Source organism: Procambarus clarkii, chromosome 1 (genome assembly GCF_040958095.1).
Source record: "Procambarus clarkii isolate CNS0578487 chromosome 1, FALCON_Pclarkii_2.0, whole genome shotgun sequence".
Lineage (NCBI taxonomy): Eukaryota > Metazoa > Arthropoda > Malacostraca > Decapoda > Cambaridae > Procambarus > Procambarus clarkii.
This window is the reverse complement of record NC_091150.1, coordinates 6347670-6360575: the sequence shown is the minus strand read 5'-3', so window position 1 is coordinate 6360575 and position 12906 is coordinate 6347670.

Here is a 12906-nt window from a genome sequence, read left to right as displayed (position 1 = left end):
TGGTGATGGTAGTGGTGTTGCCCCCTGGTGATGGTATTGGTGGAGCTACCTGGTGGTGGTAGTAGTGTAGCCACCTGGTGATGGTAGTGGTGTAGCTACCTAGTGATGTTAGTGGTGTAGTTGCCTGGTGATGGTAGTGGTGTAGATACCTGGTGATGGTAGTAGTGTAGTTACCTGGTGATGGTAGTAGTGTAGCTACCTGGTGATAGTAGTGGTGTAGCTACCTGGGGATGGTAGAGGTGTAGGTACCTGGTGATGGTAGTGGTGTAGCTACCTGGTTATGGTATTGGTGTAGCTACCTGGTGATGGTAGTAGTGTAGCCACCTGGTGATGGTAGTGGTGTAGCTACCTAGTGATGTTAGTGGTGTAGCCACCTGCTGATGGTAGTGGTGTAGCTACCTGATGATAGTAGTGGTGTAGCTACCTGATGATGGTAGTGGTGTAGCTACCTTGTGATGGCAGTGGTGTAGCCCCCTGGTGATGGTAGTGTTGTAGCCACCTGGTTATGGTAGTGGTGTAGCCACTAGATAAAGGTAGTGGTGTAGCCACCTGGTGATGGTAATGGTGTAGTCACCGGGGTGATAGTAGTGGTGTAGCTACATGGTGATGGTAGTGGTGTAGCTACCTGGTGATGGAATTGGTGGAGCTACCTGGTGATGGTAGATGTGTAGCCACCTGGTGATGGTAGTGGTGTAGCCAACAGGTGAGGGTAGTGGTGTTGCCACCTGGTGATGGTAGTTGTTTTGGTACCTGGTGATGGTAGTGGTGTAGCCACCTGCTGATGGTAGTGGTGTAGCTACCTGGTGATGGTTGTGGTGTAGCAACCTGGTGATGGTACTGGTGTAGTTACCTGATGATGGTTGTGGTATAGCCAACTAGTGATGGTAGTGGTGTAGCCACCTGGTGATGGTATTGGTGTAGACAGCTGGTGATGGTAGTGGTGTTGTTACCTGGTGATGGTAGTGGTTATCTACCTGGTGATTGTAGTGGTGTAGCTACCTGGTGATGGTAGTAGTGTAGCCACCTGGTGATGGTAGTGGTGTAGACAGCTGGTGATGGTAGTGGTGTTGTTACCTGGTGATGGTAGTGGTGTATCTACCTGGTGATTGTAGTGGTGTAGCTACCTGGTGATGGTAGTGGTGTAGCTACCTGGTGATGGTAGTGGTGTGGTTACCTGGTGATGGTAGTGGTGTAGCTACCTGGTGATTGTAGTGGTGTAGCCACCTGTTGATGGTAGTGGTGTAGCCACCTGGTGATGGGAGTGGTGTAACTACCTGGTGATGGCAGTGGTGTAGCCACCTAGTGATGGTAGTGGTGTAGCCACCTGGTGATGGTAGTGGTGTAGCCACATGGTGATGGTAGAGGTGTAGTTACCTGCTGATGGTAGTGATGTAGCCACCTGGTGATGGGAGTGGTGTAGCGACCTGGTGATGTTAGTAGTGTAGCCACCTGGTGATGGTAGTGGTGTAGCTACCTGGTGATGGTAGTGGTGCAGCCACCTGGTGATGGTAATGGTGTAGCCACCTGGTGATAGTACTAGTGTAGTTACCTGGTGATAGTACTAGTGTAGTTACCTGGTGATGGTACTGATGTAGTTACCTGGTGATGGTTGTGGTTTAGCCACCTAGTGATGGTAGTGGTGTAGCCACCTGATGATGGTAGTGGTGTAGCTAACTGGTGATGGCTTTGGTGTAGCCACCTGATGATGGTAGTGGTGTTGTTACCTGGTGATGGTAGTGGTGTATCTACCTGGTGATTGTTGTGGTGTAGCTGTTGGAAATTTCCAACACTAATACACTACTATTGTATTATAATAAATCATTATTATTATATACTAACTACAGTAGTCACTAAATTTACTAACAGTAATGTTAACATAAACTAACCATTATATCTGCGTATTAATGCTACAGTTCTTACGAAATAAAGCACTAACATTGTGTCAGATTATATCTAGTTAAACACATTTATTGCCAATGTGCTAGAGAATTCTATGTGGTTCTCTATAATCATCAGTATTTCGTTTTATAATTATTTACGGATAACATAACTCCCAAATAATTCTAAATCGAGAGTTTTTAGTTATGATTGTTATTTAATAATAGTTTTTCTGTCACGCGTGAATGCCATGGAGAAAACTATAATCTTCTCCATTTCTCGTTTACCAACATAAGACGAGAAAGCAATAATATTTAAATCCCTAGAATCACAACCCAGTCCTTATTAAAGTATTTCAACCACAATTGCGGGAAATAGTATTATTTGTGATAAATAATTTCTGTGGTGATTGCGGGACGCGGGTTGGAGGAGAAGGAGACCCCTTTGTGTTGTGGATTGAGGAGAGAGGGTGCGTGCTTGGACAGAGGAGAGTCGTGGCGTCAGAGTCTGAGACACGTGGCGTTGGGGAGTTATCAGCAAGAATTACACTGATACCCAACTAATAACGAATAATTATTCTTCCACGTGCTCCATAGTGCTCGGTCAATCAATAACACGTCGAGAATCAAGCCAAACTCTCAATCACGTGTACAACAACGTGGAAATTTGAGACTGAGACGCAATATCGGCAGACTTCAGCATTTACTGCTCTCATGCTAAGTATATTTTTTTCTTGATGCATCATTAGAGATTGTATATTTCGTGGGTAGTCTGTCGGTACATAGTGGGACGACAACAAATCCAATGTTAGTATCGCATTAATATTTATTCTCTATTTTCATAAATTTTGAGATTTAAGTAGCCTAGTTCAATGCTACGTAATATCCTTTAAATTACAGCTCGTATGTGAGGAGTCAACGAGTTGTTAACTACATTCGTGTTATTCACCTCTAATGGCTTCTATGTGGAGATCCTGAGATCACGAGGACGAAGCACGAACGATGTCATAGAAATCGTCTTAAAGCTAAGACTTTTTGTACACATTTAATTATTCCATTTTATTATACATATCCATAATATTATCATATGGAATATTTACCATTTGAGTTTTGGAAATTGATGTGTTTACTTGGATGATTGCTCTTTAATTCTAACAATCATTAATATTCTCTATTTGAATTTACCTATTGATTCTATAATATTTTTGGTCATAATGTTCTTTACTCAACAATGAGCTGGTGACGAACCACACTAGTTCCTAGACATATATATGGAGTTCTAGCAATACCCCCCAATGTAGGTGTTTGAGGCTCTGAATTTAGTTAAATAATCATACAGTCATACAGCTGAATCTGCCTTTAAAGGAGCCGTTGAGTGTAACCTTGGATTGTCAATGACCAATCTGAGAGCAGCAGTACACCGAGAACTTCAACAAGATCTTGTAGATCTGAGGCAAAGTGAAATTGACACCATTGTTTCGTGTTCTATCTTGTGTTGACAATTTTAATACCCTATTAATATCCCCTTTGTTATATCCATTCAGGAAATTGTGGTTGATCTCGAACCCATTGAAAATGTGACGACTTATACTGAATTTTGGGCGTTACAGGGCAAAAACATAAGAACAAAGGTAACTGCAGAAGGCCTATTGGCCCATACCAGCCAGCTCCTATCTATAACAGATAACATAACAAACATAACAACAGTAATAACATTTAGTGTGTGTTTGACGCTCACTGATATGTTCCAGCGTTGTTTTATATATGGTGCTATTCTATCTTACGCTTTGTTGCTCTTTTATACCTCATATATATAGCATATATAGCATATCAATGTTATATCACAGAAAACGAATTTATCATAAACTCATGTATTTGTCTTACAGGCTATGGTGCCAATGTCAGAATTGTCAAAATGATGTACTTTGCATACATCAGATCTTTAGTGGATTATGCTGCACCTCTGCTTTGATGCCTGAAAGAAAGCTTGGAGGGCTTGAAAAATTGCAGAACGAAGCCTTGAGGATAATCCTTGGGTGCCCTCGTACCACAAAGATACTTAATATGAGAAAGGAACTTAATATTCTGAGCGTTTTTGATGGTGTTACTGAAATTAACTGTCAAATTGGTATAAAAATGCTTAGGCTAACTCATCCTAATCCTTGCACAGAAGCCCTCCAGAATTTCTTTATTGAAGATCAGCATTGTTCCAAATGGATAACAAAAACTGGAACTCAACTCAGAATATATGGGGTTTATGGTTTGTACCAAGAGAAACAACAACGGCACTTTCCTGCACCGTAGGAGGTTACACCCTTTCCAGTTTTAATCCCTCCCTTTCCACCCAAGAAGCAAATTAGAGATAAGCCCTAGCTTCGTCTTGAGGCAAAGATCAACGCCTTAAGCCATATTGATGCTCTGTCCACAGAGCATTCTCTCTCTCAAATTATATACACTGATGGTTCCCTACACCGCACCACGGGTGCAGCTGGAAGTGCAGTTGTCCTGACACTGGGCGATGGCCTATACTTTGAGTGGGGAGTCCGTATAAACAACTGGGCCTCTACCCTTCAGACTGAACTATTTGCCTTGATCCTTGCACTGAAATGTGTACAAGTCTCAAAACTTGATACATTAATTGTAAGTGACTCCTAATCATCCTTAAATGCTCTCAACTCTTTAAGACATAACTGTAACATGCTTGTGTCGGAAGCTAGACACAAATACAACAAAATTATTAAGGATGGTAACAGAGCCCATTTCATGTGGTCTCCATCTCATGTTGGGCTCCGAATGCATGATAGAGCTGATAAGTTAGCCAAAGAATCTGCCTTTAAAGGAGCCGTTGAGTGTAACCTTGGATTGTCAATGACCAATCTGAGAGCAGCAGTACACCGAGAACTTCAACAAGATCTTGTAGATCTGAGGCAAAGTGAAATTGACACCAGTAATTCCATCTATCATCATACTATCATGCAAGAGGAGCCACACATCTATGGATCATCCAATAAAATCAGCAGACTTCTAGATGTTACTACTGCTCGGCTTAGACTCGGTTACAAGTATCTCTGGGAATTCTCATTATCTGCTGATGTAGACCTACCCAAATGTAAACTGTGTCAACAAAATTATTCGCACACCCTCCGTCACTATGTGATGGAGTGCGAAAAGATACATGAATTTAGAGACAATTCTATAACCAATGTTCCAGCGATGTGTCAATATTTCATTCAAAATGATCTGCTACCAGAAATTTTAGCCAAATATCCCCAGTTTGCTAACTGTAGATAACAACTAAGTGATTGTAACCTATCCACCGCTGCCCACTGGATGGGGGGCGGTGTGCAGGACAAACATATAAATTTTGATACTAGCTCTCCACATATGTCAGTTGCTTAATTTAGAACCTGTACTTGAGGTCAATCTCGAACCCATTGTTGATGTGATGACTTATATTGAATTTTGTAACTAGCTCATCAAGATTGTAACTTGCTTAGCTAAATGAATTGTGGGGTTCAGTCCCTGAGCCCATTATGTGCCTCTGTAACCCTTTCCACTACCGCCCACAAGATGGGTATGGGGTGCATAATAAATGAACTAAACTAACTAACTCATATTGAACTGTTCCATCTCATGTTGGAATAGTGCTCAACGAGGTGGCGGATGACTTGGCCAAACGTGCCACATCAAAACCACAAGTTGACATTGAATGTGAATTAACAATGAGACAAGTAAGATTTATACTAATACATTTATACTAACTCTGTTGAGCGTTGACCATTTATACATCAACTCTGTTGATGTGAGCACTTTAGTTTAGTCTGCCGTTTAAAGAAAAAAAGAGCATATCAATGGTATATCACAGAAAACGAATTTATCATAAACTCATGTATTGAAATTGAATTGAAATTGAAATAAGTTTATTGAGGTAAAATACACACAAAGGGATGAGGTAGCTCAAGCTATTCTCACCCCGTTCAGTACAACGTGTTAGTACATACATAGACACTCATCACAAACAATAAACCTGTTACCAAACATTCTGAGAGATAAACATGTACATTTCCTCCTTCACAAGTGGTATGGTATCAGACGTACACAAATACTTTTATGACCTAGTTATACGGATAATTCAACAAAATATTACAGTCTTGGTGCAAAATTCTTATATCTCTCAAGAATATCATCAACCTTTCCTTTGTGACACATCCAGGCTATTTGCTCAGGAACAGTCCTTATCTCAGTGTTTCTATATACATTAATCAACGGACAATCAAGAACATAATGGGCAAGGGTGTGAGACCTTAACATACCACATAGTTTACACTTCGTGTCATTATCATGAACGCCTATCCCATATTCCCAGTAATATTTGTACCCAAGCCTGAGCCGCATGTACACAGAGTCACTCCAAGCATTTCTCCTTTTACCATAAGTGAAAAGGGTGTTTTGACTCACATACATGTAGTGTTGCATGGTTAGACTTCTCTCATACATTATCCCTCTCCTCTCCACTCCTGCCTGTGCCTGAATATTTCTGATTTTGCTTCTTATTTGTCTCATTGTGAATTCACATTCAATGTCAATTTGTGGTTTTGATGTGGCACGTTTGGCCAAGTCATCCGCCACCTCGTTGAGCACTATTCCAACATGAGATGGAATCTACATGAATTTCACACTATGACCTTTCAGCTGTATCTCAGCTATTCTTCTATTACAATCCTCAACTATAGACATGAAGACTGGGTTTCGACTGTTTAAGGACTCCAGTGCTCCTCGGCTATCGACAAATACAAAAACATTTTTGTCGTCATGACGTACTTCCTCCAAACACGCCAGAATGGCCTGCAGTTCAGCTTGTGTTGATGATATATAATTACTAATCCGGAGTTAAATTTTCCTGTCCACAGTCCCAAACTCCGTATATTCCCTTATTAGGACACCACACCCTGCCCTGCCATCCTCCGCCACCAACCCGTCGCAATATACATGTAAACTGTTGCCTCTTGGTAACCGGGATATCATGCTTCCATACATACACCGTAATTGTCCCGGTTCATGATGAATCTTTTTCACATTGAGGGGTACAATTTCGACGTCTATTTTCTGTACTTTCCAGGGAGCAGACATATTACCCTGTCGAGAGGGTTTACAGCAGTCAAGTACATCGTATTCCCTGAGCTCATGAGCTAATCCCCTCGTGTAGCGTGTCTCCCTCAGTTTCCTGGAAGTGTGTACGTCACTCAAGCAGGTCTGAACGCTCTCAAACAGCTTATCCCCTCCTTTTCTCCGCATGAAACGAATAGCTACTCTAGTGTTAATGTCACGGACTCTATCACACACACTCTGTAAATTTAATTCCATTCTCATTATTTCAATCATTGCATTTCTTTGACATCCAAGAATAATCCTCATAGCCTCGTTCTGTATCAGCTCTATTTTTTGAATTCTGCCTTGGCCTGTGTAAGACAAAACAGGTGCTGCGTAGTCTATCAGGGACCAAACAGTGCTTATGTATAACATCCGTAAGATAGGTACCCCAACACCTTTACCAGAAAAAGCCAGTGCTTTTAGAGGATGCAGACGGGCTTTACATAAGGTGCTGATATGATTTATTTCAGCATTTTTACTCTCACATGTGTATCCAACATACATGCCCAGATACTTGTACTTCTGAACACGGCTCAGTTCCACACCATTTAGAGTAAGTGTTATATTTCTTCGTTTCCTATACTCATATTTGGTTTTATCTGCATTTATAACTAAGCCTAACTTGTGACAGGTTGTACCAAGTATGTTAAGAGCAGTTTGAATTTTGTTCCCGGAAGTGCCTTTTATAAGAATGTCATCAGCATATATGATCGTCGTGACCCCTGGAGGATACATTTCTGATGCTAATCTGTTCATTAATACATTGAATGAGGTGGGACTTAATACTCCCCCTTGTGGGGTACCTAACTGAAACCTCCGTTCCTCAGACATGCATCCCTGATAATACACCTGACCTTTTCTGCCTTGTAGATAATCCCTTATCCAGTGTAACAATCTCCCTGTTATTCCCAGATTGGCTAATTCGTATAAGATTACTTCCCCATTGGCTTTATCAAATGCTCCTTGTAGATCAACAAAAACTCTACAATTGTCATCCATATTAGACAAACACTTTAAGAGACAATCTGCAGTACTTTTGCCTTTGACAAAACCAAAGAGATTACTGGACATGTTATCACCTACAAGGTAGAGTAGCCTATTTAACAAAATCCTTTCCATCATTTTACAAAAGCAGGATATTAAGGAGACAGGTCTGTAGCCACCGTTTGACTTAGGGATAGGAATGATGACTGCCTCTTTCCATTTTCTTGGTAACTTTCCCTCTCTATAACTCATATTAAACAAATCAAGTAAGGGACTAGGTTTCATACCGGCTAAATAATTAAGAATGTCATACGTTACTCCATCTTTCCCAGGAGCAGTAGAGCTGCCACTTTTTATAGCATCCAGTAGCTCATCGTGAGTTATCTCAGTGCACGCTATAAATCTTGTATTTAAGGCACATAAAGTTACTCCATTTCTAATATTTTCCCATGACTCAATGGTGATTCTCGTGTCTGCAGGTAAGGACTCCATACCAGCAGCACTAGCCCATTTATCTACTAACTCATTAGCAACCTTCCCTGGATCTGAGTGAGCAATGAATTTGGTCTTACAACCCCTGACTTTATTTACTGCTCTCCATATGTCTTTAAGGTTCTTAGTATTACCAATGGACTGAGCAAAGTCTTGCCAGTATCTGTCCCGCGCCTCCTTCCTCACCTGACTGCATTCCCTAGCCACTTCCAACATTGTATTTTTCTCTTCATCCCTCATTCCATTTTTTATCCATTCTTTATGTGCACTCCGTAGCATTCTCTCCCACCCCTTGACTTGCTGATCATTGGAATATTTAAATTTCTTAGGTCCATGCGTCTTGCTTCCCCTGCCCCCGTTATTTTCCCTCTGTACTAATTTCTCTATGTTCTCGACCATATCCTCGTAAAAACTATCAACGCAGAGCGGCGTGTATTGTTGATACCAATCTCCCATATTTTGAATAAAATAATTTTTCATATCTTTATTAATATTTAGCCTTTTCCTTTGAAAGTGGACTTGTTTTTTCCCCAGTGGTAATTCAACGTTCAAGGCAAAGTGGTCACTACCCAGCAAACATTTTCATGTTTTTAAAACATCCTAAAAACGACATTTCATTGTTTTCAGCACGTTTATAATTACGTTTAGAAAAGGTTTTTTGAGAACTTTTATATACAACCTTAGAACGTAAATAATTAACATTTCTAAAAACTTTTTTATAATCTTTTAATTACCTACATTAAAACGTTTAGGGTAAATTAGGGTATAATAATTTTTTAATTCATATCTGAAATAGAAAGGGAGAGAAAGAAAGAAGACATATCTGAGAAAGAAATGGACATCCTATATATGTATGTGCAAATTACAAATAAATAGGGTACAAAAAGAGAATTAAAATATTATATTTATTTAATTAAGAATGAGTAATACAACAAAATATATGTAATAGCTCGAAATATATAGACTATATCTATAACAGAATATAAAAGTAAAAATTTAAAAATCTATAAAAATCTATATATGCAATATGTGAACACAATAGATTTTGTGATCAAGCAGCCTGTGATTCATGTCATGCTGAGATCAGTCTGACGTTACAAGCAGTTATTGTTACTTAAAACTAAAACAAGTAAAATTTTCCGAGTATACATATAACACTAAGTTTTTCTATGACTAATAATAAAAATCTATTAATCAAAAGTTTAGGACTAATTAACTAAAAATAAAAATCTACAAGTGAATGTAAACAGTCAAGTATAATATTCATGTAGAAAGAGAAAGAAAAAGAGAGAGAGAAGGAAAGAAAGAGAAAGAAAGAAAGGGAGAAAGAGAGAGAGAAAGAAAAGAAAAAAGTCATGTATAATATTCATATTAGCACCATGCAATATAACTTAGATTAAGTAAAAATCTCAGACATTTTTAAATCAAATGAAATATGAGAGCCAGAGAGAGAGCGAGAGCCAGAGAGAGAGCGTGAGCCAGAGCCAGAGAGAGAGTCAGAGCCACAGAGAGAGAGCGAGCCAGAGCCAGAGAGAGAGAGAGAGAGAGAGAGCCAGAGAGAAAGAGAGAGCCAGAGAGAAAGAGAGAGCCAGAGAGAGAGAGAGAGAGCCAGAGCCAGAGAGAGAGCCAGAGCCAGAGCCAGAGAGAGAGAGAGAGAGAGCGTGAGCCAGAGCCAGAGAGAGAGTGAGTCAGAGCTAGAGAGAGAGTCAGAGCCAGAGAGAGAGAGCCAGAGCCAGAGAGAGAGAGAGAGCCAGAGAGAGAGAGAGCCAGAGAGAGAGAGAGCCAGAGAGCGAGAGCCAGAGAGAGCGAGAGCCAGAGAGAGCGAGAGCCAGAGAGAGCGAGAGAGCCAGAGAAAGAGAGAAAGAGAGGGGGAGAGAGAGAGAGAGAGAGAGAGGGCCAGAGCCAGAGAGAGAGAGCCAGAGCCAGAGAGAGAGAGAGAGAGCCAGAGAGAAAGAGAGAGCCAGAGAGAAAGAGAGAGCCAGAGAGAGAGAGAGAGCCAGAGAGAGAGAGCCAGAGCCAGAGAGAGAGCCAGAGAGAGAGAGAGAGCCAGAGAGAGAGAGAGAGAGCCAGAGAGAGAGAGCGTGAGCCAGAGCCAGAGAGAGAGTGAGTCAGAGCTAGAGAGAGAGTCAGAGCCAGAGAGAGAGAGCCAGAGAGAGCCAGAGAGAGAGCTAGAGAGAGAGAGCCAGAGAGAGCGAGAGCCAGAGAGAGCGAGAGCCAGAGAGAGCGAGAGAGCCAGAGAAAGAGAGAAAGAGAGGGGGAGAGAGAGAGAGAGAGAGAGGGCCAGAGCCAGAGAGAGAGAGCCAGAGCCAGAGAGAGAGAGAGCCAGAGCCAGAGAGAGAGCCAGAGAGAGAGAGAGAGAGAGAGAGAGAGAGCCAGAGAGAGAGAGCAAGAGAGCCAGAGAGAGAGAGCAAGAGAGCCAGAGAGAGAGAGCAAGAGAGCCAGAGAGAGAGAGCAAGAGAGCCAGAGAGAGAGAGAGAGCAAGAGAGCCAGAGAGAGAGCAAGAGAGCCAGAGAGAGAGCAAGAGAGCCAGAGAGAGAGCAAGAGAGCCAGAGAGAGAGAGAGAGAGCCAGAGAGAGAGCAAGAGAGCCAGAGAGAGCAAGAGAGCAAGAGAGAGAGCAAGAGAGAGAGAGAGAGCCAGAGAGAGAGAGAGCAAGAGAGCCAGAGCAAGAGAGCCAGAGAGAGAGAGCGAGAGAGAGAGCGAGAGCCAGAGAGAGAGAGCAAGAGAGCCAGAGAGAGAGCAAGAAAGAGAAAGAAAGAGAAAGAAAGAGAGAGAGAGAGAGAGAGAGAGAGAGAGAGAGAGAGAGAGAGAGAGAGAGAGAGAGAGAGAGAGAGAGAGAGAGAGAGAGAGAGAGAGAGAGAGAGAGAGAGAGAGCAAGAGAGCCAGAGAGAGAGAGAGAGAGAGAGAGAGAGAGAGAGAAAGAGAGAGACAGACAGACAGAGACAGAAAGACACACACACAACAAAAGAGGAGACAGAACAAAATTAAGGCAAGGAGAGAGAAGACAGAACAGAAACAACAGAGAGAGGAGAGAAATGAGAAATCATTGAAGAGAAGGGGAAGAGAAACACAAGATAAGAAAAAGATACAAGAAAAATATACAAAATAAAAATGACATAAATGAATACCACAAATATAAAAAGTAAAGGAAGAGAGAAGCTAGAAGAGACAGGAAACGAGAGGTGTTAGAAGAGAGGAGGAAAGGAGAGATTAAAAGTTAAGAAAAACAGGAGAGAAACGTAAAAGAAATAAAAAAAAGGGACATTTGTGAGGAGAGAAAATAAAGAGACCAGAGAAGACCATATATCAAGAGTGTGAGGATAAAGACTTATATATTTTCTTAGTAGACATCCTCTGGCTCTTGTTGCCCCTCTTGTATACGAATTGTACTTGCAAGCTTTCCCTGAAAAGATATTAACAAAATTAATATTTAATTATTTATTTATATAAATTACACACACACAAACTTTAAATATTATATATATATATATATATATATATATATATATATATATATATATATATATATATATATATATATATATATATATATATATATATATATATAATTTCGTAAACCTCACCCTGTAAACATTCATGTTTCTACATGTTAAACAAGCTACGAGGATGAGGGAAGGGGATGTTCCCTCCATGCTGGATATTATATTTACCAGGAAAGAGAAAGATATATTTATCATTCAGTACCTCCCTCCTTTGGTACCTCCCTTTTCCTCCTTTCAGTACCTCCCTCCTTTTACCCAAGTGACATTGTCACTTGGGTAAAAGTGACCATGTCTTTTTGGGAATAAAGTATGCAATGCATTATAATCTGGAAGAAAATGAGCTTGAAGCAGTTGAAAAACCTGACTTGTGGAGAGGTCATTATGGGGAACTCAGATATTTCCTTAAGGAATTTGACAAACACTTGCTGTTAGGACATGAAGTAAATGAGATGTATGTCAAGTTTTGTGAAATATATGATAATGGCACAACAAAATTTATACTAAAGCAGAGATGCAGAACTAGGAAAAAGGGAAAAATTGCCCAAACATACAAGCTATACAAAGATGCGAGAAACAACAATAGCAGTAAGGAGAGGGGCAGAAAGACTATGACTTTCGGTCATATTCAACAACACAAATATACATACACACACACACATTATTGGAAAAAATTGGAATTGGAATATTGGAAAAAATAATTAAAACTAAATGGGTAGAACACCTGGAGAGAAATGATATAATTTCAGACAGACAGTATGGTTTTCGATTTGGAAGATCCTGTGTATCGAATTTACTCAGTTTCTATGATCGAGCAACAGATATATTACAGGAAAGAGATGGTTGGGTTGACTGCATCTATCTGGACCTAAAAAAGGCATTCGACAGAGTTCCACATAGAGTG